The 16794-nt window shown below is 44.5% G+C and overlaps 1 protein-coding gene across 1 annotated transcript in view; it reads right to left on the bottom strand.

Annotated features, from left to right (window-relative positions):
- LIPT1 (lipoyltransferase 1) overlaps positions 1 to 16794 on the bottom strand; it is a gene marked incomplete at its 3' end in the record, with an annotated part of 124768 nt that overhangs the window by 81773 nt on the left and 26201 nt on the right. Inside the window, 1 exon segment of the mRNA XM_056555950.1 lies at positions 14504 to 14576.

The raw sequence follows: 16794 nt of genomic DNA, 5'->3' as shown, positions 1-16794 counted from the left end.
CTCAGAAGAGATGGGGTTACAAATTTTGGGGGGTATTTTCTGCTATTAACCCTTGCAAAAATGTGAAATTTGGGGGGGAAACACACATTTTAGTGAAATTTTTTTAAATTTTGTTTACATATGCAAAAGTCGTGAAACACATGTGGGGTATTAAGGCTCACTTTATTCCTTGTTACGTTCCTCAAGGGGTCTAGTTTCCAAAATGGTATGCCATGTGGGGGTTATTTTGCTGTCCTGGCACCATAGGGGCTTCCTAAATGCGACATGCCCCCCGAGCAAAATTTGCTCTCAAAAAGCCAAATATGACTCGACTTCTGAGCATTGTAGTTCGCCCGTAGTGCGCTTCAGGTCAACTTATGGGGTACCTCCATACTCAGAAGAGACGGGGTTACAAATTTTGGGGGGTATTTTCTGCTAATAACCCTTGCAAAAATTAGAAATTTGGGGGGGGAAACACACATTTTAGTGAAAAAAAAACTATTTTTACGTATGCAAAAGTCATGAAACCCCTGTGGGGTATTAAGGCTCACTTTATTCCTTGTTTCGTTCCTCAAGGGGTCTAGTTTCCAAAATGTTATGCCATGTGGGTATTTTTTGCTGTCCTGGCACCATAGGGGCTTCCTAAATGCAACATGCCCCCGAGCAAAATTTGCTCTCAAAAAGCCAAATATGACTCCTTCTCTTCTGAGCATTGTAGTTCGCCCGTAGTGCACTTCAGGTCAACTTATGGGGTACCTAATACTCAGAAGAGATGGGGTTACAAATTTTGGGGGGTATTTTCTGCTATTAACCCTTGCAAAAATGTGAAATTTGGGGGGAAACACACATTTTAGTGACATTTTTTTTAATTTTGTTTACATATGCAAAAGTCGTGAAACACCTGTGGGGTATTAAGGCTCACTTTATTCCTTATTACGTTCCTCAAGGGGTCTAGTTTCCAAAATGGTATGCCATGTGTTTTTTTTCCTGTTCTGGCACCATAGGGGCTTCCTAAATGCAACATGCCCCCCAAAAACCATTTCAGAAAAGCATACTCTCCAAAATCCCCTTGTCGCTCCTTCACTTCTGAGCCCTCTACTGCGCCCGCCGAACACTTTACATAGACATATGAGGTATGTGCTTACTCGAGAGAAATTGGGCTACAAATGTAAGTATACATTTTCTCCTTTTACCCCTTTTAAAAATTAAAAATTTGGGTCTACAAGAACATGCAAGTGTAAAAAATGAAGATTGTGAATTTTCTCCTTCACTTTGCTTCTATTCCTGTGAAACACCTACAGGGTTAAAATGCTGACTGAATGTCATTTTGAATACTTTGGGGAGTGCAGTTTTTATAATGGGGTCATTTGTGGGGTATTTCTAAGATGAAGACCCTTCAAATCCACTTCAAACCTGAACTGGTCCCTGAAAAATTGTGATTTTGAAAATTGCTGCTGAACTTTGAAGCCCTCTGGTGTCTTCCTAAAGTAAACACTTGTCAATTTTATGATGCAAACTTAAAGTGGACATATTGTATATGTGAATTAAAAAAATTTATTTGGAATATCCATTTTCCTTCAAGCAGAGAGCTTCAAAGTTAGAAAAATGCTAAATTTTTATTTTTTTCATCAAATTTTTGCATTTTTCACTAAGAAACGATGCAAGTATCGACAAAATTTTTACCAATAACATAAAGTAGAATATGTCACGAAAAAACTATCTCGGAATCAGAATGCTAGGTAAAAGCATCCCAGAGTTATTAATGTTTAAAGTGACAGTGGTCAGATGTTCAAAAGACGCTCTGGTCCTAAGGTGTAAAATGGCCTGGTCCTTAAGGGGTTAATATATAAAGTGACAGTGGTCAGATTTGCAAAAAAAAAAGGGCTGCGTCCTTAAGGTGAAAATGAGCTGCATCTTTAAAGGGGTACTCCGCTGCTCAGTGTTTGGAACAAACTGTTCCGAACGCTGGAGCCGGCACCAGGAGCTTATGAGGTCACAGCCTTCACGCCCCCTCCCATAGGCGTGACACCATGAGGGTGCGGGACTATGACTTCACGAGCTCCCGTTTGTTCTACTGATATGAGAGGGCTTTCACAAGCGATCTACTGATCACCCATATAACACATTGCACTAGTATTACAGTGCAGTGTATTATGGCTGTCAGCATTATGTTGATAGCCAATGTTTAATTATGGCAAACGTGAGGGGAGGGTTGGGTTACTTTTTATAGTTTTTGGGTTATTTTTAATACCTTTTTCTTATATTATATATGTATATATATATATATATATATATATATATATATATATTTGCAGGGGTTGGATGGGGGTTAATTATTTTATAAATTGTTTATTTGTAACTTTTTTTTTTAGATAGGATTCATGCAGAATACATTGGCATCTATGGGGATGGCAATGCACCTGTGGAACCTCCGGCAACAGTTTTTCCGGCTGGAAATTCCTCAGTTTGAACCTAGCGTTTAAGTTTTTTATAAGGGTACATTCACACATACAGGATCCTGCGCAGATTTGATGTGCAGAACTTGTAACTGCCGATTAGAAGCTGTGCACAGTCATTTAGTTTACATTGAAATCTGCAGCAGAAAATCCTGTGCATCTAATCCTGCACATCATATCTGTGTACGTGTGAATGTACCCTAAAGGGTACTTTTAACAGTGATCTTCAGATCGCTTATATAATACACTGCACTAGTATTAAAGTGCAGTGTATTATGCCCTTCAGCATTATGTTAAAAGGCTATGTGTTGTTATGGCTATAGTCTTTGGCTATAATTATATATTTGAAGCAAAAAAATATATATGTGGGAAGCCTATCAGGCTGAATTTGTGGGAGGGGCTTTGGCTATTTAACATCCATCGGCCCCTCCCTCTGGGCGTATGCTGGGTTGGCGAAATTGCGGGGGTTCTTTCGTTGCGTACGCTGGGTCAGGTGTGTGGTGGTGCAGGTAAGTGCCGGGTGACCGGCAGGTTTCTTTTACTGGGGCCCTGGTCTGTTGCTATTGCTCCCCTCGTTTGGCGGGCAGGCTCCGGCACCCAGCGTGTTATGTAGGCGGCGGTCCGTCGGTACAGCGCGTGCCCGGGCTGGCCGCAGTGAACACGGCCTCTGGATCCAGCGGCAGCTGGCGGCATGGCAGGCGCGGGGAGACGCGACCCACGTGGGTCTCCCTGTGCTGGCGTCTCACGTGTAACACGGGGCTCTGAACGGGCGGAGTCACAGTATGCCAGTGAGCCGGCGGTATAGCTCCACGGATGGCCAGCAGGTGGCGCTGAAAAAAATAATAAAATAAAAATGTTTGTGAGGAAATGTGTTAGGCTTACAGAGTGTATTGGTACCATGCAGTAATAAGGGGCTGTCTCATGGTGCACCGGTGTCAGGCCACAGTCCTGACACATGCACTGTCGCAAACAAGGGGCAGCTTGTAAGTCAATAATACTATAATCCATGTTACGGTGGCTTCGGTTTAGGGGGGGGGGTGGTCATGCATATCGGGGTACCGGGGCAGAGGCTTGGGGTAGGCAAGTAATTAGTGGGGTTGGGGTAGTTTCAGGCATAGGGGGGGGGGTTAGGGGGTGCCAGCATGTATGGATCAGAGGTGGTAGGTGGCGCGTAAACCATATGGTTAGTACACTGTTAGTTTCTCTTGCAGATTAGGTGGGCTGTATACAGTTAGGTGGTCGTTATGTTCCTGGTCATTGCAAACTTGGCTACGGTCAGTACCAACCGTACGGCGTTTGTTCATGTTATTTATTCACGTTTCACGGTGGTCATCACTTTCGCTAGCAGACGCTAGTTCACGTCATTTCAGTCAAATGCTTGATACTCCTGTTACATTAGTTAATGTTACGCACTACTGCTGTTACACATAGGCCCTGAATCACTGTATATCTGACTCGACATGTCAGATAGGGTTCAAGGCGTCATTGCTACTGTCACGCATACAGAGCATTTCGTTTACACGGGTAGTGGTCACTGCGATCTTGACTCTTCTTCAAGGGTGACCACTCGCCTGCGGTGGTTGCTGACACGTCTTCAGAGCCATCGCTAGTTAGTTAGAAACGGTGCACACTGTAATCTTGACTCGCAGTCAGGAGGTGTTCACGGTTTAATTATTCATGACTATACGCGTCATGCACACGTTCTCGGTCAGACACACGGTCAGGCCTCGTTTCAAACTATTCAGGTGGTACTCTGGGTCGCACTGGCACTACGGTCAGCACTCTTGGGTTCGGCCACATTGCACGGGCAGTTTGCAGCTGTAAGCTAACATTAAGTATGTATTCGGTTGTTTGCAGGGTTACAGTCGATTGCTGTTCGTTTCAGACGTCTTACTGTTGTGTTACAGTGGTGGTAAGGTCAGTCAGTACTCAGCAAGAGGGGTACACGTTTCTCATATCTGGTGACTCACGATTACCGTTTTCCCCGGCACCCGTTACGGCCCGGACAGGTCATGTCTCACGTGTCAGACATAGAGGACCCGACGTCCATCCCTGATACACCAGCTAGAAGCTCCGTGCGAGGGACGCCCTCCTCTGCAGCTTACAGGGCTTGGACGATCCCCAAGTTGATGGAGGAGTTGCGCAAGAGGGCAATTCCATTTCCAGCAACCGCCCGAAAGCAGAGTTATACAAACTCCTCATGGCGGATCAGTGGGCTGGCGACAGTCAGGAGGGGACCTCGGGCCAGTCTACCCTCTCGGAACTGCATGCAATGTTGACTTCCATGTTGGGCAGGCTGGTTTCTCTGAGGACATACTGTAAGGGAAGGACATCAATTTGGCGGCCCTGTTGCTATCTGCATTCGACGTTGAGGACACTAGAACAGTAGCATGCGCTGACTTATCTGTTGTCCTTAAGAGTAAGGACACCAGGCTGAAACGGAAGCTAAACATCCACGAGTTTGTGATTGCCTTCAGCAAATGCAGGGAGGTGATATGCTCAGCCAGGCCGGAGCGCAGAGAGGAGCTCAACCTGTATTTGCTGAGGGTTACTGAATACGCATACAAATACGATGGTACCCATTTCTACGATTATCATAGAAGTTTCTCAGCCATGGCAGCGACGGCCTTCAGCCAAGATGGGTACCTCACGGACTGGAGCATCGAAGATTCACAGATGTTCCGCAGCAACTTCGCAAATCTCAAATTCCCCGCACGTGCCGCCTGTCAATCAATCACGCATACTACGGCGTGGTGTGTAGGGCTGGCTCAACAGGGCGAGCAGGGCGCCACCAGACCGTCCACTTCCACGGACAGTTTCAGCAGGTCCGCACCTTCCGTAGATAAATTGGGCCGTCCAGTACACTATCTCGGAGACTCACAAATTTATAACAACTATAACATGTCTTCGTGCAACTTCAGCAATTGCAGGTTATTACACGTCTGCTTCTACTGCTTCAGGGCACATCCGGGCTCTGCATGTAGGCAGAAAGGGCCAGCATGACTAGGCGGGGTACGTACCCCAGTCCTGGCCGCTCTGCTCGCGGATCACCCGGACCCAGATTGGGTCCAATGGTTGATCAATAGTTTTGATAGAGGCTTCCACGCCGGCATGGTCATACTGCCGCAGGCCACATTTGAATGCGACATTCTGCTGTCTGCCGTAAACGATCCCGCTGTTGTCACTGAATTAATAAATGCTGAGCTAATGAAAGGTTATATGATTGGCCCCTTGTTAGTTTCTCCATTCAGGTCTTGGAGGGTCAGTCCGGTAGGGGTGGTAACAGGCAAGTTCAATGGGAAAAAGAGACTGATATTTGACTTGTCGGCTCCTCATGGGTCACTTATTCCCAGTATCAACTCTCTCATTCCATCCGAGGAGTTTAGCATGCATTATTCTTCCATAGACCAGGCTATTCAGGTCATCTTGGCGCTCGGCCCAGGGACTTGGATGGCGAAGGCGGATATCACTGACGCCTTCAAGTTGCTGCCATTGCACAGGGACCAGTGGCAATGGTTTGGGCTCAAATGGCAAGGGGCATATTACTTTGCTTCCAAGTTGACTTTCGGATGCAAGAGCAGCCCGTGGCTGTTTGACCAACTGGCCCAGGCATTGCACTGGCTGCTGGTTAATGTCTCTGGATGCAGCCAGGTCATCCATTACTTGGATGACTTTCTTCTGCTCAGTCGCCCGAGGGAAGAGCCGGACCAGTTGGTCAGATTGCTGAAACTGTTCACTGATATTGGGGTGCCAGTGTCTCCCAAGAAAACGGTCGGTCCAACTAAGTGTCTCACCTTTCTGGGAGTAATCCTAGATTCAGTTGCAATGCAAGTCAGCTTGCCCACTGACAAACTCAACCGTATCAGAGACACTATCCACAAGTACACGGTCTCCCAGGTCACGACCAAGGGCGAGTTGCAGAGCTTGCTGGGAATGCTGGCATTTGCTATGCGAGCAATCCCGCAGGGCAGAGCGTTTGTATCCAGAATATTGTCTTTGCTGCATGGTGTCCCTCATCAACACAGTAGGGTTTGGTTAGATTGCCAAGCCCTGGCTGACCTGAACATGTGGGATAGGTTCATGGCACAATGGAATGGGACGGCTATGTTTGTCCCGCCAGCCTCCGAGTTGTCCCCCAAGATCTGCACCGATGCGTCATCTTCCATCGGTTATGGTGCAGTGTGGGGCAGCAGGTGGATGGCGGGCCAATGGTCCAAGCAGGTAATGGCTCTGGCAGGCTTCAGCAGCACTTCGGCACTTTTTGAGGTTTTCCCCATTGTAGCAGCTGCAGTGACATGGGGCGACAAGTGGTCAGGGCAGACGGTGGAGTTTCAGTGTGACAATCAGGCGACAGTTGCCATAGTCAACAAGGGCAGTTCCGGGCATGCTACTGTCATGTCATTCATGCGCAGACTAGTCTGGGTGTCCTTACAACACAACTTCAATTTTGTAGCCAGACACATACCGGGGGTAGACAACACGGACGCAGATGCTCTGTCCAGGGCTAATTTCCATCTCTTTTCACAGGTGGCTCCGCAAGCAGACGCAGTAGGAACACAACCCCCTTGCCTGGCACAATTAATCTTGGACTGAATCATTACACACAGGTGGCCTGGGAGTTAATGTCGGACGCCTTAGCCCCCAATACCAGGAAGGCCTATCATGCAGCACACGACACCTTCAGGGCATATCTGACGCAGCATAGCATCCCCTTTTCTTACGACACCACTATCATTCTATCTTTCATCGGTTTCTGCCACTCTTCGCTGCACCTGTCTCATAGCACTATCAAATCTTACCTTTCGGGCATTCAGCATTTCATTTCTTTATCCCACCCAGACAGGCTATCTATCTTATCATCTCAGGCTGTCAAGGCTGCGCTCAGAGGGGTGGTGGCTCGTAGCGCCACAGCGCCAACTCTCAGGAAACCGATCAGCGGCGAGCTGTTCCGAGCCATGTCTTACGCATTAGCCAATAACCCGTTTGGCTTCGAGCGCAGTCTGATAATCAAATCTGCCATTTATCTAGCCTTCTATGGCTTCCTCCGGCCGGGTGAATTTTCATGTGTCAGGCGGGGAGCGACACATCCACGGAAGGCTCATTTAAGGTGGCAGGGTTCTTGGTTCGAAGTTTCACTGTCTGTCACAAAAACTTGTAGGTGGGGGGCGGTGGTTAAGTATTTTCCTTCAGGCAATAACTGGTGCCCGGTGGCAGTGTTGGCACAACTGGTTGAGTTCCTCCATGATAAGCCTCCGGAGTCGCCACTGTTGCCTTTCGGTGGAGGTGCTCTTACCACTTCTCTTTTCACATCGCATGTCCGCACGCTGCTTGGTAATTTAGGACACAACCCCAGAGAGTTCTCAGGTCACTCATTCCGCATAGGAGCAGCATCGGCGGCCTCCAGGCACAAAGTGCCTGTACATGTCATCCAGAAGTTGGGGAGGTGGCGGTCTGATGCATATACCACTTATGTCCCAGATCCCTCAAGGGAAATGGCAGAGGCATTTCAATTTTTGGCACTATAAATAAATGATACTTAATTACCCTAACTGGTGGTGTATTTTTGCCCTCTATAGGCTGACCCTCGACGCGGTTTTCAGGCACACCTCAACCGCTGTTCTATGTTATAAGCAGAGTTTTGGGTTTAGGTCTTGGTAATCTAGTTTCTTGCAGGTGGCCTTGGCAGGAGATAACAGGTAAGCCCATGCACGGTTCAAAGTCCTGACCACAAGTGGGAAGCCTATCAGGCTGAATTTGTGGGAGGGGCTTTGGCTATTTAACATCCATCGGCCCCTCCCTCTGGGCGTATGCTGGGTTGGCGAAACCCACCCTCCTCACCCTTTTCTTCATCATCATACATAAGGGAATGCCCTCTATAGGCTGACCCTCGACGCGGTTTTCAGGCACACCTCAACCGCTGTTCTATGTTATAAGCAGAGTTTTGGGTTTAGGTCTTGGTAATCTAGTTTCTTGCAGGTGGCCTTGGCAGGAGATAACAGGTAAGCCCATGCACGGTTCAAAGTCCTGACCACAAATAGATTTTTCTTTACTCAGTACAGTTAAGTCCTAAATCTGCGGTCAGTCAGACCACAGTCTAAAGTAAACTTGTAAACTCTGCAGTCAGTTGAGTCTATTCTATTAACACCTTAACGACCATGGACATGTATACACGTCCAGGCAGGATGCACCTGGACCCTGCTGCAATGCCAGGACCAAAGTAAACTTCGGTCCCGGCAGTTTAACCCTTACAGCCGCAGTCGGAAGTGTCCGCGGGCTATAAGTGTTTTGACAGTGGGAGGGAGCTCCCTTTGTCTTCCCTGCAGCACCCCGCAGCGCGATCGGGGGTGCTGTGTGTGATCCCCGGCGGGCGGGGGGCTGACGAAATGCCGGAAACTTTGGTCCCGGCAGTTTAACCTTTACAGCTGTGGTCGTGGAAGCGACCGCGAGCTGTAAGGAGTTTTAACAGAGGGAGGGGGCTCCCTCCGTCTCTCTCCTGTAGCACCCAGCAACGATCGCGGGGTGCTGCTAGTTACCTGGGCAGCCGGGGGTCTTTTTAAAACTGGCAGGCAGCATATAACTCCAATGCTTTGAAATACTTAGTATTACAAAACATATAAAAAGGTGTAATAAAATAATATAAAATAAATAAAAGTGTAAAAAAAGTGTAATTTTTTTTAAAAGTGTAAAAAAACAAAATTAAAAATTAAAATAAATTTAGTAAATAAATATAATGAAAAATAAAAATGCATAATGTATAGGATCACACGACGAACATCCGCAGCATATTACATGCTACGGATGCCCGCCAGCAGTCACAATAATGAGCTCCCTGCTGTGGCTGGGTAGCTTTGTGTGTCCACTCATAGCAGCGGATTTCCCGCCGGCAGTCATGAGCGGACACACGGAGCTACCCAGCCCCAGCAGTGATCTTGCCCTTGTGACTGCCAGGGGCTTCCGAGGTGTGAAATATGCTGCGACCTTATGTGACCCTACACTGCGTCCCGTTCATACTGCATTTCAGCAGAATGTTAGAGGTATCCGTCAGCATCACATCAAAAAAAGTGATGCTGACGCATACTGTAGCAGCTCCATTCACTGCTACAGTATACATTGGCATCCCTTTTTTGACATGACAACGGACACCTATACTGCAGAAATTCAGTATGAATCGGGACTATCACCCAACCTCCCCCCTTCCAACAAAATAAACCAGTTAAAAAAAGTAATAATAATTTTGCGCCCAGTGATGGATATATTCGCCATGAGCGGGTGCTTATTCCCACAACATGACGGATATATCCATCAGGAACTTTAACTGTCACAGACAGCCGCGCGTCACTGCTAGCCGACCAAGGACCGATCAGAGCAGTCCCTGGTCCAGCCAATACACTTGCAGGGGTGTGGAATTGTTTTGACAGCTCCGATCCTTTGCAGGCATGGAGTGGGGTCTATAATTCATATAATTATGCCCTGAAATCCAAAGGGGCTCCTCTCCTTCTTGGTCCTACCAGGCATTCAGGCAACCAGATATGGCCTAAGTAGGGGTACTGCCCAGCCCGGGATTAACTGCGTGATAAAATATCGGGCACATTTCCTCCATTTCAAAAGCGGCTTACCACAATAATGTCCCACAAATAAAGAATTTGTAGAAAAAAAAGCTAATTGATATTTTTTTCCACTGACTTTGAAATAATTCTAGCCACACAATAAGGGCTCAACGTACTCACTTTTGCCCTAGGTGAATACTTCAGGGGGTGTAGTTTTGAAAATGGGGTCACTTCTTGGGGTGCAGTATTGTTCTAACAGCTAGAATATTTTGCAAGTTGAATAATGATATCCTGAAAGCCAAATGGTGCTCCTCTCCTTTTGGGTCTCACCATGTGACCATGCACCCAGACATGGCCTAAGCGGGGGTATTACCAAACACGGGACGAACAGCATTATAAAATATGGGGCACATATTCGACTTTTCAGATGCAATGTACAAAAAAATATGTCCCACAAATGATGCATTTGTGAAGAAAAGAAAGAAAATTGTAATTTTTCAACTGACTTTGTAATCATACAAGCCACACAAAAAGGACTCAAAGTACTCACTTTTGGTCTAGATGAATATGTTAGGGGGTGTAGTTTCCAAAATGGGGTCACTTGTGTTTTTTTTTATGGTCCTGACAGCTAAAACCCTTTGCATGCATGAAGTGCGGCCTATAATCCATTTGGCCTAAAATGATGCCCTGAAAGCCAAATGGTGCTCCTCTCCTTCTGGGTCCTACCACGGGGCCAAGGAAACAAATATGGCCTAAGCGGAGGTATTTCCAAACACGGGCCGAGCAGCTCAATAAAATATAGGGCGTATTTCTTCAGAAGCAAGGTACAAAAAATATGTCCCACAAATGATGCATTTGTGAAAAAAAGCAAATTTCGAATTTTTTACACTGACTTTGTAATAATTCCTGCCAAAAATTGATGGTGTCAAAATATTCTTTGTAACCCCTAGCGAATACCTTGAGGGGTCTAGTTTTTAAAATGGGGTCATTGGGGGGGGGGGGGGCTATGTTCCACCACCTTCAAATTCCTGCAAACATAGAAAAAAGATGCACTTTTCAAATTTTCCACATTTTCTAAATTTCAAATTAAATTGTTAGGCTTCTAATTCATTTAAAATGTTAATTAAAAACAACAGAAATGCTTTGAAAATAAATTAGACATCTGAAAGTATAAGTTTCATAAACTATTTGGTCATATATGCAACCTACTAGTGTTAAAATAGCAAAAAATCTTTTTTTATTTTTTTATTTCATGATTTTTAGCATTGTACAAAAAAACTACAAATGATATCGGCTTACTTTTACTATGTACATGAAGGACAACTTGTGAAAAAAAAACAATGTCAGAATTATCGTGATTAGCAAAACGTTACCAGAGTAATTTAGAAAAATATCCAGCACCAGGAAGGCAGGTAAAATTCCTCTTTTATTGTAGCATCAATAAAAATAGGATACACAGGAATGTAGTAGCCTATGCGTTTGGGGCTGTGGCACCCTTAGTCATGGCATAAAAAACGTAGTAACACCATTGTACTTATATGCACCGATAACAAGTCACATGGGTGTTGTTAGTTACACAAAGCTAAAAAATGCGGCATGGATTTCACCTGGAGTGGGTTCTCTTGTTTCAGAAAACATGGATAAATGTATCGGATTGCACAATTGGGTGGATCCAGCCTGCATCTACACAAAAGAGCAACATCAAATCTATATTTTTTTACAGTGTTTTACTTATGTTACTCTGCAAAGACAAAAACACATGATGCCAGCTATTAGTTAAATCAATATGTCAATTTAATCAATATGTAATTTATCCATGTTTTCTGAAACAAGAGGACCCACTCCGGGTGTAATCCATGCCGCATTTTTTAGCTTTGTGTAACTAACAACACCCATGCGACTTGTTATCGGTGCATATAAGTACAATGGTGTTACTAAGTTTTTTATGCCATGACTAAGGGCGCCACAGCCCGAAACGCGTTGGCTACTACGTTCCTGTGTATCTTATTTTTATTGATGCTACAATAAAAGAGGAATTTTACCTGCCTTCCTGGTGCTGGATACTTTACTATATTGCTGTTCGTTCGGAAGGGCACGCCACCCTCCAGTCCAAGCACGGAAGCCAGGGGCGAGGATCTGAGCGGATACTGCACCATATCAGTGAGTACGTCTGTTACCAGAGTAATTCTCTAATAAAGTCAGACATCCCCGATTTGAAAAAACAGGCCTGGTCTTTCAGGGGCATAGAGGTTTACTTGTATTGGTCCTTAAGGTGTTAAAGGAAAGCTGTCACATGTTCACTCCCGCACTAACCACATGCACAGACGGACAGTGCAGGGGACGCTAATTCATATGATCCCTACCTTGCCTGGATCCATCCAGCCGTTCACCCGCAATCTTAGTTTTTCTATGTATGCAAATGTGGCTGCAACTGGCACAAGTGGGGTTTTCAGGAGCCTAGTGGCACTGTGACGTCAGTGCCGCCCGCTTATGAATATTCATTGCCCCTCCCTCCGGCTCTCCCTCTCCCCGCAGCTCCTAACTGGTCTTCACTGTGCATGTCAGTTAGGAGCTGCGGGGGAGAGGGAGAGCCGGAGGGAGGGTAGATACATTTTCATAAGCGGGCAAGCTGCGCATTGGTGGTGCTGACGTCACAGTGCCATTAGGCTACTGAAAACCCCACCCATGCCAGTTACAGCCACATTTGCATATATAGAAAAACTAAGATTGCGGGCGAACGGCTTGAAGGATCCGGGCAAGGTAGGGATCATATGAATTAACTGCACTATCCGTCAGTACCTGTGGTTTGTCTGGGTAAATAACATATTTATGAATTATGATTTATTAATTGTGGTCAACAAAATTATGAAAAATATTATGACCGTTATGAATTGCCAAAAATATACAAACAATGCAATTCACCATATCTGGGCCCGATTATTTTCCCAGATATGAGTTCTTTAAAGTAGCGGTAGAGTAACTTTTGCAATAAAATAAAATAATAACGCAGTTATTATAAAAATGATATGTACATTTATTGGTTACAATTGATTAAACATTAAAGAGTAATGAAAACAGACCATAATACAAATGAAATTATAAAAAGATTATCACAGAAATAGGTTAGTTTAGATATCAGTATATTACTTTGCATAGGGATCACCAGATTATATGATATCGTATGTGCATTTTACATGTATAAAATGGGAATAAACACCGCCCAGTTCTAACCACAACTATCTCTGATAAGATAAAGAACTAAATATTCAATTCATAGTACTTTACTACTTAGGAAGACTTAAATTAAGTTTTCTCGTGGAAATTATTATTATGTCATGTGTTGTAGCTGAGTAGGATCCCAACAGACTATCCTAATATGCAATATGAAGATTGCATTGATCCCCATAAGACGCGCCCCGTTAATCTGCAGGAGAAGGGGGTGTGGCTTATAAAATACTATTACCATCTCATAATTGAGGTTATCTATAAGCCGGTCTGCTACTGTACATAACATAATTTGGTCCACATAAAAATGAGGTAACTTAATCAAATAAGAAACCTGTGTATCTTACCAAGAGTACTTCTGGATGAAAGAAAGATGGCTGCCCGGGGTCCATGGAAACGCCTGAAGTCATAACTGGTTATCAGATAAGAAATTACTTATGGACTAAAGTTTTTCTCCTTGGCTCTTCAAGGCTCTGCCCCTTCAGGTAGCCTCTAGGAACTTCTGTGATAAAGATGGGATGCCCTCTGTTTGTGTGTCTGTGTTTCATTCAGTCAGTCTCCCTGTGTCCTCCTTACACCTGCTTTTAGCTTCTTTCCTATCTTAAGGATCCACCTAAGTAATAAGGTATTATCCAATTATGACTGGTGTGTGTGTGTATGGAAATCAGGGCTAGTCACATGTCTAGTCACATAACATCTAACAGCTAATCATTAATTATAACCTGTACATTCTACGTGTGATTAAATTCACCATAAGTGATAGATATATCTATCTCATGTATCATGGCTACTATATTTATCATCATATAATATGCTATTCCTGAATAACTTAGCAGGCAACTCAAATACATGACCGTATAATGCCACTATCTATCAGTTATATATATATTGTTAAATATATCAATATTGTATAATAGGGCAAGATAGCATATTCATGCTACAGAGATCATATTATAAGAATGCTTTATAAAAACATTAATATTAGCCTTTAGTTCACCTTTTGGCTGGCTGAAACTAGTCATTTTAGACTGACACTCAGGGACATGTCTTTTTGTTTACAGTCCCCCGGTATCACTATCTTAGTAAATATGCAAGTTATTGTGTGAAATCCCAGCTAACACGGTTAAGATTAAAAGATCCCCCAGTATTTGATTCTCCCAAGACTTCTGTCATTGTTTGGTAAAGCACTATCAATAAACCATTGTCTTATTTGTTTATCATTTCCCTAGTTCTCTTAGACGGGATGACACCTTTTCAAACAATGACAGGAATACACATTTCTAGAGAGATACTCACTTAGGCCTATTACTTGGATCTTCTGAGAATTCATATAACATGGCGGACACATCATGCAGATTCATTTTTGGGCCTACAATAAGTATGAAAGGTTAGTGCAGGAGTGAACATGTGACAGTTTTCTTTTAAATATTGAAAAAGGGGATTCCTACAAATAAAAAACAGAGAATAAGGATCATAAATGTTCCTAATCTCTGTACCTGAGATATGCTTGTGTTATATAAGAAGCTGTCCATAAACGATATACTTATTAACAACACATATATCTTCATGTATAACCCCTTAACATTTACGGCGCTACGTTTCTTGATCACCGCGTCTCAGGATGCAGTGATCGGAACGGGATGACTGCTGATCAATTCTGAACGTGATTCGCTGGTCAATTCTGACCAGCGAATGATGGCTTTTCCGGGCTGATCGGGTCTCTGGTGACCCGATAGCCCGGAAAATAGGGATGATCAGAGTTGTCAGAGACAGCTCCCATCATCCTAAATGATAGGAGCGAGGTGGAAGGGGTGCCACCTCCTCCTATCCCCTGCGATTGGCCGAACAGCGGTGAATCACAGGGCAGGGAGGTCAAAGTTGTACAGGGTACATTCACACGGGCGGAGGTTTACACGAGTTTCCCTTTCAGTTTGAGCTGCAGCAAATTTTCCCCCGCAGCTCAAACTCCCAGCGGGAAACTTGCTGTGAACCCTTGCCCGTGTGAATGTACCCTAAAAACACTACACTAACACAAAATAAAGGGTAAAACACTACATATACACCCCCTTACACTGGACCCCCCACCCCCACCGCCCAATAAAAAAAAAAAAAATGTCTCATATGGCAGTGTTTCCAAGGCGGAGCCTGCAGCTGTTGCAAAATAACTCCCAGCATTGCCGAACAGCCATTGACAGTTCAGGCATGCTGGGAGTTTTGCAACAGCTGGAGGCACCCAGTTTGGGGAACACTGCCGTGTCTGTCCCTATGCAAATACCTAATTTAGGCCTCAAATGCGCATGGCGCTCTCTCGCTTCGGAGCCCTGTCGTATTTCAAGGCAACAGTTTAGGGCCACATATTTCCATACTCATGGGGAAATTGCCTAATAAATTTTGGTAGGCTATTTCTCCTTTTACCCAGTATGAAAGGTAAAGTTGGGGTTTACACCAGCATGTTAATGTAAAAAAAAAATATATATTATATAAATACCCCACATGTGGATGTAAAGTGTTACATAGTTACATAGTTAGCATGGTTAAAAAAAGACATATGTCCATCAAGTCCAACCAGGGAATTGAAGGGAAGGGTGTAAGGGGATAAGGGGAAGGATTGTAGTTTTATAATTCTGCATAAGCATTAATGTTATTTTGTTCCAGGAATGTATCTAACCCTGTTTTAAAGCTGTTAATTGTTCCTGCTGTGACCAGTTCCTGAGGTAGACCGTTCCGTAAATTCACAGTCCTCACGGTAAGGAAGGCGTGTCGCCCCTTTAGACTAAACCTTTTCTTCTCCAGATGGAGGGAGTGCCCCCTCGTCCTTTGGGGGGGTTTAACCTGGAACAGTTTTTCTCCATATTTTTTATATGGGCCATTTATATACTTATATACGTTTATCATATCCCCCCTTAAATGTCTCTTCTCAAGACTAAACAATTGTAACTCCTTTAATCGCTCCTCATAGCTAAGATGTTCCATGCCCCATATTAGTTTAGTAGCATGTCTCTGCACCCTCTCCAGCTCCACAGTGTCCCTTTTATGAACAGGCGACCAAAACTGAACAGCATATTCCAGGTGAGGCCGTACCAATGCTTTATAAAGGGGGAGTATTATGTCCCTGTCCCTTGAGTCCATGCCTCTTTTGATACATGACAATATCCTGCCGGCCTTGGAAGCAGCAGCCTGACATTGCATGCTATTCTGTAATCTGTGATCTACAAGTACACCCAGATCCTTCTCTACCAGTGACTCTGCCAGTTTAATCCCCCCTAAGACATACGATGCATGCAGGTTATTAGTACCCAGAGGCATAACTTTACATTTATCCACATTGAACCTCATTTGCCAAGTGGATGCCCAGACACTTATCCAAGTCATCTTGTAACCTATACACGTCCTCTATAGACTGTACCGTGCTACAAAGCTTGGTGTCATCTGCAAAGATATAAACAGAGCTCTTAATGCCATTCTCTATATCATTGATAAATAAATTAAACAACAGCGGTCCCAGTACAGAACCTTGGGGTAAGCCACTAATAAATGGGGACCAATCAGAGTACGAATCATTGACCACCACTCTCTGGGTACGATCC

Source organism: Hyla sarda, chromosome 2 (assembly GCF_029499605.1).
Source record: "Hyla sarda isolate aHylSar1 chromosome 2, aHylSar1.hap1, whole genome shotgun sequence".
Taxonomy (NCBI): domain Eukaryota; kingdom Metazoa; phylum Chordata; class Amphibia; order Anura; family Hylidae; genus Hyla; species Hyla sarda.
This window is presented reverse-complemented; position numbering and strand designations above follow the sequence as displayed.